Here is a 7,868-nt window from a genome sequence, read left to right as displayed (position 1 = left end):
GGGTGAAGCTGCCCTCACAGAGAACACCTGTTTACACATGAGGAAGGGCCAGCTGATTGTCAGGTAGCAGATACCTCCTAGGGTCTGTGCCAAGCCTCTGGCGTGAGGTGCAGTGCACATCATCCACATGGATGTCCAGCGGACCCAAGCAAGAGAGGAGGCTTACCAACCCAGTCTGGCATCTGCCCACTGTGAGTCCGATCCTGGTAGCACCTTAGCCAATGCTGGGCACTGATGAATGTGGGGTTCCTGGGGCCACGCAGCTAGTATGTCCCCATAGAGCAGATGCCCTGAGGTGGCTCCTGGGAGTCTCGCTACATCATCTCCCTTTTTCTCCTGGCTCTGTTGAGAGGCCACAGTTGCTGCTGTTGGTTCTTTTCTTTCTCTTTCTTTTTTTTAAATAGTAAAGAGGGTTATTAGTTCACAGAACAATAACCAGCTGGAGGTAGCGTGGACTTCAGGTAAGGCTTGATCAGGGATCTGCAGGACTGCTCTTGGTTCTGCCTTTTTGATGTTATCAGATTCATCACCAGGCTCCTTGCCTTTCTGTTGGTTCTTGGTGCAGAAAAGATGGGAGTCTCAGTCTTCAATCACTGGCAAGACTGCAGGGATCAGGAAACCTTTTTTTTTTCTTTTTAAAGATTTTATTTATCCATTTGACAGACAGAGACACAGCGAGAGAGGGAACACAAGCAGGGGGAGTGGGAGAGGGAGAGGCAGGCTTCCCGCGGAGCAGGGAGCCCAATGCAGGGCTCGATCCCAGGACGCTGGGATCATGACCTGAGCCGAAGGCAGACGCTCAATGACCGAGCCACCCAGGTGCCCCAGGAGTCAGGTAACCTTGATGCAGGGTAGGGGAACGGGGGAGAGGGTCCCAGGGCCCTAGGGACTTACTCCAGAACCCAGCAAGCCTTTCTATCAAGGCCAGAAGCCCTAGACTGGGATGGGTTCTGCTGAGACAAAGGCTTAGTTCTTGTGGGCAGGCCTGCTGAGCAATGACTGAGCACCACTGTATGCTCTGACTGAGGCAGCCTTTGCAGCTCTCCATTCCTGCATGGACAGTGAGTGTGGCATCTTATGAGGTTGTTCTCTTTGGACAGTGTCTGACGGGACTGAGACATCTTGGGAAAGACTGGCATTCTTTCTGGGAGGGGAGGGCAGGCATCAGGGGTCCAGTCCTACCGCGTTTGACAGCCCTCCCCAGTCTCCCTGGACTCTTCCCCACCCTGAGCCTCAACAGTGTTCTAGGCAGGCAGGTGGGGGACTCCCGCAGAGAGCGCCCTCTGTCCTCTCAAAGGGAGGAAGCAGGTGACCGCTAGACCCTCCGACCCTCTGGGAGGCCTAGAGGCAGCGGCCTCTCAGGGCGGCTGTGTCCAACCTTCACTTCCTGGCTGAGGAAGTGTGGGCCTGTTGTTCCAGCGCAGGGCAATGTGACTGAGAGGGTCCTCCAAAGAAAGGCTTGGGAGGGGGCTTCTGGGCCGGCAAGGCCAGACCAGGCAGCGGGAAGGGAGTGGGCTTAGGGTGTCTGCACAGCCATTTCCAGGCGCCGGCTCCAAGTGAGGGAGTGTCCGAGCCTTTCATCGCTGGCTGCCAGACCGCGGCTCGCCCTTGTTCACTCAAGGAGAATTTCCCCCGCTGCCTGCCCTCCCGCTGCAGCCCAGTGAATGCCTCCTTACACATCCTGAGAAAGCATCCATAATGGTCCGCCGCCTCCCACCTCCCGAGGAATTCCGCGGCGCTTGGCCCGCAGGGAGGCAAGGCGCAGACTGCCCGCGGAGCCTCGCCATTGGATGGACTGGCCGTGCTCGACTCCTCTGCGCGGCTGGCTAGCCACAGGCTCACCTCCCTTCCCACCGCCGCGCCCGCGAGAGGAAGCGAGGTGGCCTTTGCCCCGCACAGGCTAGCCAGGAATGTGGGGCCACGCTTCCCATTCAGCCGGCCCGAGGGCTCGAGGCGGGGGCGAGAAGGGACGTGCAGGGCCCATCCCAGGCCGCACGGTTCCAGATCGTTTCAGGCGGTGTGGGGCAAAGCCCAAGCAGCTACTTTCCCGCCCCTTCGCGGGGGCCGCACCCGCACGGGACAGACGACGCGGCGGGAAGAACCCACGCGCGCAGCCGCCGGCGCTCCTAAGTTGGCCGAAACCAAAGCCCCAGGGGCAGGCACTGTCACGCGCGCCCCGCGCCCTGAGGTGCGCCCCTCCCTGGGCGCGCCGAGGTCCCCCGACGGCGCGAGCGCGCAGCGCCCAGGGCCTCTTCAGCACCGCGCCCCACCACAGCCGCGACATTGCTTTTCCGCCGCACAGCGCGAGGTCCGTACAGCCGCCTGAGCAGGTGGGGAAGTCTCGAAGTTTGCGAGACGCGCGCGGCGAGACTGCGCATCGGGTCGTGGGGACAGCCTGTGGCCCGGGGACCCGCGCGCCCCCGAGGAACAGGCGCGTGGGCAACGCCGGGGTGCGCAGTAGAGGAAGGGGCTGGAGTGCCCTCGCCCCGAGCCTCATCTCGCGTAGGGGTGTTCTGCCCGCCGCTCAGCGCCCCCGCGGGAACCCGCACCCGTGCTCAGAGACCCCCACGCCGCGCCGCCCCCGCCCCCCGCCAACCCAGGGGAGGGGGCTTCCCACAATGCCCAGCGAGCTCCAGCCCGCACTTCCGCTGTCCGGCCGCCCACGGGGGAGGGGGGGGGAGGAACCGACCCCAGCCGCGGCCCCCTCCCGCCCCGCGGCGCCGAGCCCGTGGCCCAGCGAGGGGCGGGGCCGGCGGCCGGGCCGGCGGGGGCGGGGCCCGGGGCGGTGGCCGCGGCCCGGGCGCTGCGCGGGCCAATCAGCAGCGGCCGGGCGCGCGCCGGGGGGCGGGGTCAGGGTCCGCAGGCGGGGCGCGCGCGCGGGCGGCGGGGGCCGCGGGGTTGGAGCGGGCGCGGGGGCGCGCGCCGGCCTGACGGACGGACGGACGGACAGACGGACGGAGCAGCCGAGGCGAGCGCGCAGCTCGGACCCGCCCGGACGCAGCGCTCGCCCGGCGGCGGCGGCGATCACCGGCGCCGGTCCGGCGGCCGCGGCGCCCGCCCTCGCCCGCGCCCCATGGGGTCACAGGTAAGCGGCGCCGGCTCATTGTCCGCGCGGCCGGGTAGGCGCATCGCGGCCGGGCCCGGCCCCGGCCGCTCCGAGCCTGGGCAGCTCCGAGCCGGGGCGCGCCCCCGCCGCCTGCCGCCCCGCGCCCCACTGCGCCCCGCCCCGCGGGGGCGCCCTCCTGGCGGCGATCGGCGCGCCCCGGCTGCGACTCCGGGGGCGGCGGTGGCGACCCGGTCCGGCCCCCGCCGATCCCCGAGCCCGGGTGGCTCGGGGCGGGGCGGGCGGGGGCGGCGCAGGGTCCCCGCGGGGCTGCGCGCGGAGGCGGCGGCGGCGGCGGCGGGGCTGCCCGGCGCCCCTCGCCCTCCGCGCCTCCTGCCGCCGCCGCGCTCCCTCCCCCGTCACCTCCGAAAGGGGAATTTTCCAGCTGGTAATTTCTGCTGCGTCAACGCCCGGCCCCAGGAGGCAGCCCAGGGGCGTCCTGGCGCCCCCCGCCCGCGCCGTCCCGCGCGCCCCCCGCCCGCGCCTCCGAGCCGCACCCGGACCCGCCCGCGCCGAGTTTGCCAAGAGTCGGAACTGCGGGAGGTGGGCGCGGGCGGGTCCCTGCGCCCCACCAGGCCTTGGGGGTCATTGTCTCCCCCTGACGCCGGGCACTGGTCTCGTCTCCATTTTAATTGCTGGATAAACCAGGGCGCAGGGGCCTCGGGGCCGGGCGGCCAGAGGAGCGCGGAGGGCACGGGGCGCGCGGAGCGGACGGGGCGCGCGGAGGGAGCCGGGTCCGCCGCGAGCCGTGTCTTTGTTTCTCCGTAAATAGACATGTCAGTTTCACAGGGTAGCACGAGTCACTGTCTGACAAGTCAATTCGATGGCAAATGGGGAATTTTCTACGCCAGGAGGAGGGCTGTGGCTAGTTGGGGTTCCCCGGGCCCCGCTAACAAATTTATTATTTGTAGGTTTAACGGACCACGCACAATAGGGCTGGACCGAGGAGCCTGGGTACAAACCAAAAGGGGTGAAGAACAGATATTTTCTGACACCGAGGAAATATAAACAAAAGAAAGTTTGACTGAGATTCTCAGCGAATTTCCTCACGCTTTCCGTGCTACAATCTCAGCGGCGCATTTGTCGAGGATTACAGTGGCAAGATTGTTATCCGCATTGTTTAAAGAAATGCTAATTAGGCAACGCGTTTTGCAAACTGCTGGGCGCGGACACCTGTGCACGGAGTGCTCGCGCGCATTTTAATTGTGTGTTGTAGAATCTTTCATATTGGATTTATTATCAAAGCTAACTTTCCGTTTGGGTAACAGACTTGTGGATTCACTCTGTGGCTGGCCCCGCACGCTGCAAGAATGGAAAATGGTTTGTTCATCAAAAGGGAATTTAGAGAAGGGTTTTTCACATGAATAATGAAGTAAACAGTAGTATTTTACCATACTAGAATCTTTCCTCTTGGTTTATTTTGTGATAGTTTTACATGTTTTGAACTGAAAACTTTGGGATGCTTTGTTATTCCAGAAAGGATTAATAGGTCTACCTAGGCAGAAGTTACTGAGTTTTAAGCCCTGGGTCCCCTATAAAGCTAGTGATCATCTTCATATCCTTTACTGAAGGAGGGAGGGATGGTTATTGAGTTTTCTTTAAGAGATGGTGGAATGTACTCACTTTAGGCTATTCAGAAGCCCCAAATTCAGCCTTTCCTGGAGGCCAGCCTTGGGACAACATTTAATTGAACCTGTCGTTGACATCATCCTGGATGTAGGAATTTTGTTTTGATGGGATAATTTCTGCTCAGGGTTAGCTGTTTTCTGTTTGAAAATGCATTGTTCCTGTGCTCAGAGCTCAGTGTACACCCACTCTCCGGTGTTCAGGACTGGCTGGCTGTTGCCTGCAGGGGCACCCACCCTCTTTGATGCTCTGTTCCCCACTCAGTTATCCAGGGCGGTCCCTTGGACCCTTGCTCCCATGACACCTGTGTTCCACGGGCACACAGTAGCACAGAGAGGGTGGGGTGAACTCCTGGAAAGGGCGAGACCACTCCGGGATTGGAGGAAATCCTCAAGCCTGACGTCCCTTCGCTGTCAGAAGGGGTGTTATTTACAAACATGTTACACAAAATTAAGTTTTAACAGAGTGAACTTTCCAACATTGTCCTTATGTGGGGCTTTTCAAATTAAGAGAAATTGGGCCACTCTGTCCCTATGGTCTGTGTTTCTGGGACAGCTGTACAGCATTTCTGCTTTGTTCTCTACCAGAGGTCTTAGACCAGCCTCTAAGCGCCAAGGAGACCCATTTAGTGCACGGTGTTTAGAAAGTGCCACAGCCCGGGAACCTGAGCTGATTCCTCACTGTGCCCAGGTGCCTTCTTGGCTGGTCTGTCAAAGTTCTAGAAGCCGCTGCTCCTCCTTGTCCTCCCTTGCACCCCATGTCACAGCACCTGCCACCACACTCCCCTGCTCTGGGGGTTTCATATTCCTCCGTGACTTACGTTCTCATAAATATATAGGCTTTTTCTTTCTTCTGACCTAACATATTTTACCTTAAAGTCTGTTGAGCGATGGCACAGTCAAGAATTCCCCTGTGTGTCTGACCCTTCCCCTGAAAAAGGAGATCCTTCTTGTTGGTACCAGTTGGCTTTAATGGCATGACTGCTAGGAATAAGTGGATGATTAAAAATCTCTGTTGAGGCCACAGGACTGATTTAAGTGTTTGAAACACTGTCTCGTCCGATCAGGGTTCTGATGTCCTCTGTCCCCAGCTCTGGCTGTGGTGTGGCTGGGGTCTCACACCATGAGGTCAGGGAAGGTTTTCCCTCTTTTCTGCCATTCCAGCCTAAATACTTTGTGTACCTTATATATGCACACTTAGGCTTTGTGATCTGGTTTGTCAGTGATGGCACAATACGGCCTGTGATATTATTTGTAGACGAAAAGGTTGTGGAAAAGAGAAAACCTTTCCTTACAAACTAAAAAGTTGTGTGTTGAAGGATAAAAGGAGCTAGGCTGGTCAAATTCAACCTTAGTGTGATTTACACAAAGTTTTCTGTTCAATTTCTTTTCTTTTTTTTTCCTGTTCAATTTCTTATCAACAATGCTATTAAGTCGTTTTCAGATTGAAAAATTACCAAGTATTTTTTAACATCATTTGGACTCAAAAATTGCTGATCTAGGTATTTTAGGATAGAAATCGAGAAATACTGTTCAGATATTTTTCAACAGCATTTACAGAGCTTTTGTGTCTCGACAGGTGTTTGAGTCACATCAGAGAGACGTTCCCAGGGCTTCTCACTCATGACAACTCGGGCGTTGTTGAGGACCTGTGATGGGCCAGCCTTTAGGCCAGGTTGGGGACAGAGTTTCTGCAGGGAGTTGGTGATCTGTTGGGACAAGTTGAGCATTCCTCAGACACAAGAACCACTAATGTGACCCAGTGTGGGTGACACATGCTAGTGAAACACCCCTAGAGCTTGGAGGGGGCACAGAGTGCAAACCGTGGGGAAGGGGGCATCTGAATCCCCAAAGGCCACTAGAGGGAAAGGGCATCCGTGCAGACTCCTACCCCGTTGGGCACTGACCCTCTGGGTCCAGACCTTGTGATGCAGGTTCCGTTGTGACCTCTGCTTTGTCGAGGGTGGATGGCTGGTGAGAGGGCAGGACGGCAGGGTCAGGTGGCTCCTGGGGGCGGCTGGCAGTGACAGCGGTTTCAGACCCCGCCTCCCACAGGGGTGCACAGGCCACTCTGTGTCTCGGAGGAGCCGCGGGGAAGGGGTCCCTTGCCCCCATCACTGCCTGCTCAGGTGGAGCAGGTATGCGCACCTCCTCCCCTGTTCTAGTCAGCCGGGAGTTCTTTCCACTTGCCAACAAAACTAAGAGGATCCACACGTGTGTGGGAATAACCACTTTTTAAAACGGCCTCATATATAAAGAATCTGGACAGCCTTGCGACTCACGTGGGTGCAATCTGCAGGCCCCTCACCGCAGCAGAAGCCTTCCCCTTTGCTGGCACAGGTGCATCCAAGGTCCCGTTGTCACCCTCTTCTCTCTTTGTAGAAAGGAAGAAGGCACCTCTGTGTCTTGGGCCACATCCGGATGGTTTACGAGCCTCAGTGTTAAGAGCTGCCTCCGTGAGGGATGGACGGGATGCACCATAGGGGCGCTATGGCTGATGGGGCTTCAGGCAGGTCACCTTCTTAGTCCGTGTGTGTGGGGGTCACCTGGCGAGTGCAGGGTCTGACCTGCGGCCTTCCGTCCGTCCCACTCTGAACGTTCAGTCCTGCTGTCACGCCTGAGGCACGGACAGCAGAGTGACTGATGGCTCTCGGTTGGGCAGAGTCAGTGCTGACCTGCCTACAGAGTTGGCCCTTGGTTTCCAGGGTGTTGAGGGGCAAATGCAGACAGATAGGCTTTCTTAGAAACACACTCACGTAATCCGCTCCCTGGCCCGCGCGACAGAGGAACAGTGTGTGACGGGAACCCCATGCCCACGTAGCACCCAGAGCTGCCTGTGCTGCGTGGGGAAAGCCCAGCGTGGTGGGGACTGGGCAGCTGAGTACAGCCAGCAGGGGGCCAGAGCGGGGTCAAAACAGCATTGTGAGGGTCGCCCAGAAGAGCCCGGGAGGAAGATGGTGAGAGCCTTTGGGCACCTATGGCTTTAGGTGGTGCCGTGATCACTGAACCGTAGTCTGTGGTCTTCTTGTCTTGGTGTGGCCCCGTTCAAATCTGAAAACGGCTGATTTTCTTTTCTCGTCCCATCCCCTTAAAGGAATGAGGCTTCTGAGCAGCAGTATCCTTTTATTTACGAAGCTCAA

The 7,868-nt window shown here is 58.9% G+C and overlaps 1 protein-coding gene across 5 annotated transcripts in view; it reads left to right on the top strand.

Annotated features, from left to right (window-relative positions):
- Positions 1-2,910: 2,910 nt before the first annotated feature.
- The window catches only part of ZBTB46 (zinc finger and BTB domain containing 46), a 65,674-nt gene continuing 60,716 nt past the window's right edge, over positions 2,911-7,868 (top strand). For all 5 annotated transcript variants that reach the window (XR_003524516.2, XR_003524517.1, XM_027620923.2 and 2 more), the window contains exon 1: positions 2,911-3,085. The gene's annotated coding sequence lies outside the window, so the exon portion shown is untranslated. The remainder of the gene's footprint in view (positions 3,086-7,868) is intronic.

Source organism: Zalophus californianus, chromosome 8 (assembly GCF_009762305.2).
Source record: "Zalophus californianus isolate mZalCal1 chromosome 8, mZalCal1.pri.v2, whole genome shotgun sequence".
Taxonomy (NCBI): Eukaryota; Metazoa; Chordata; class Mammalia; order Carnivora; family Otariidae; genus Zalophus; species Zalophus californianus.
Note: the sequence above shows the minus strand (reverse complement) of the source record. Positions and strands in the feature narration are given on the sequence as shown.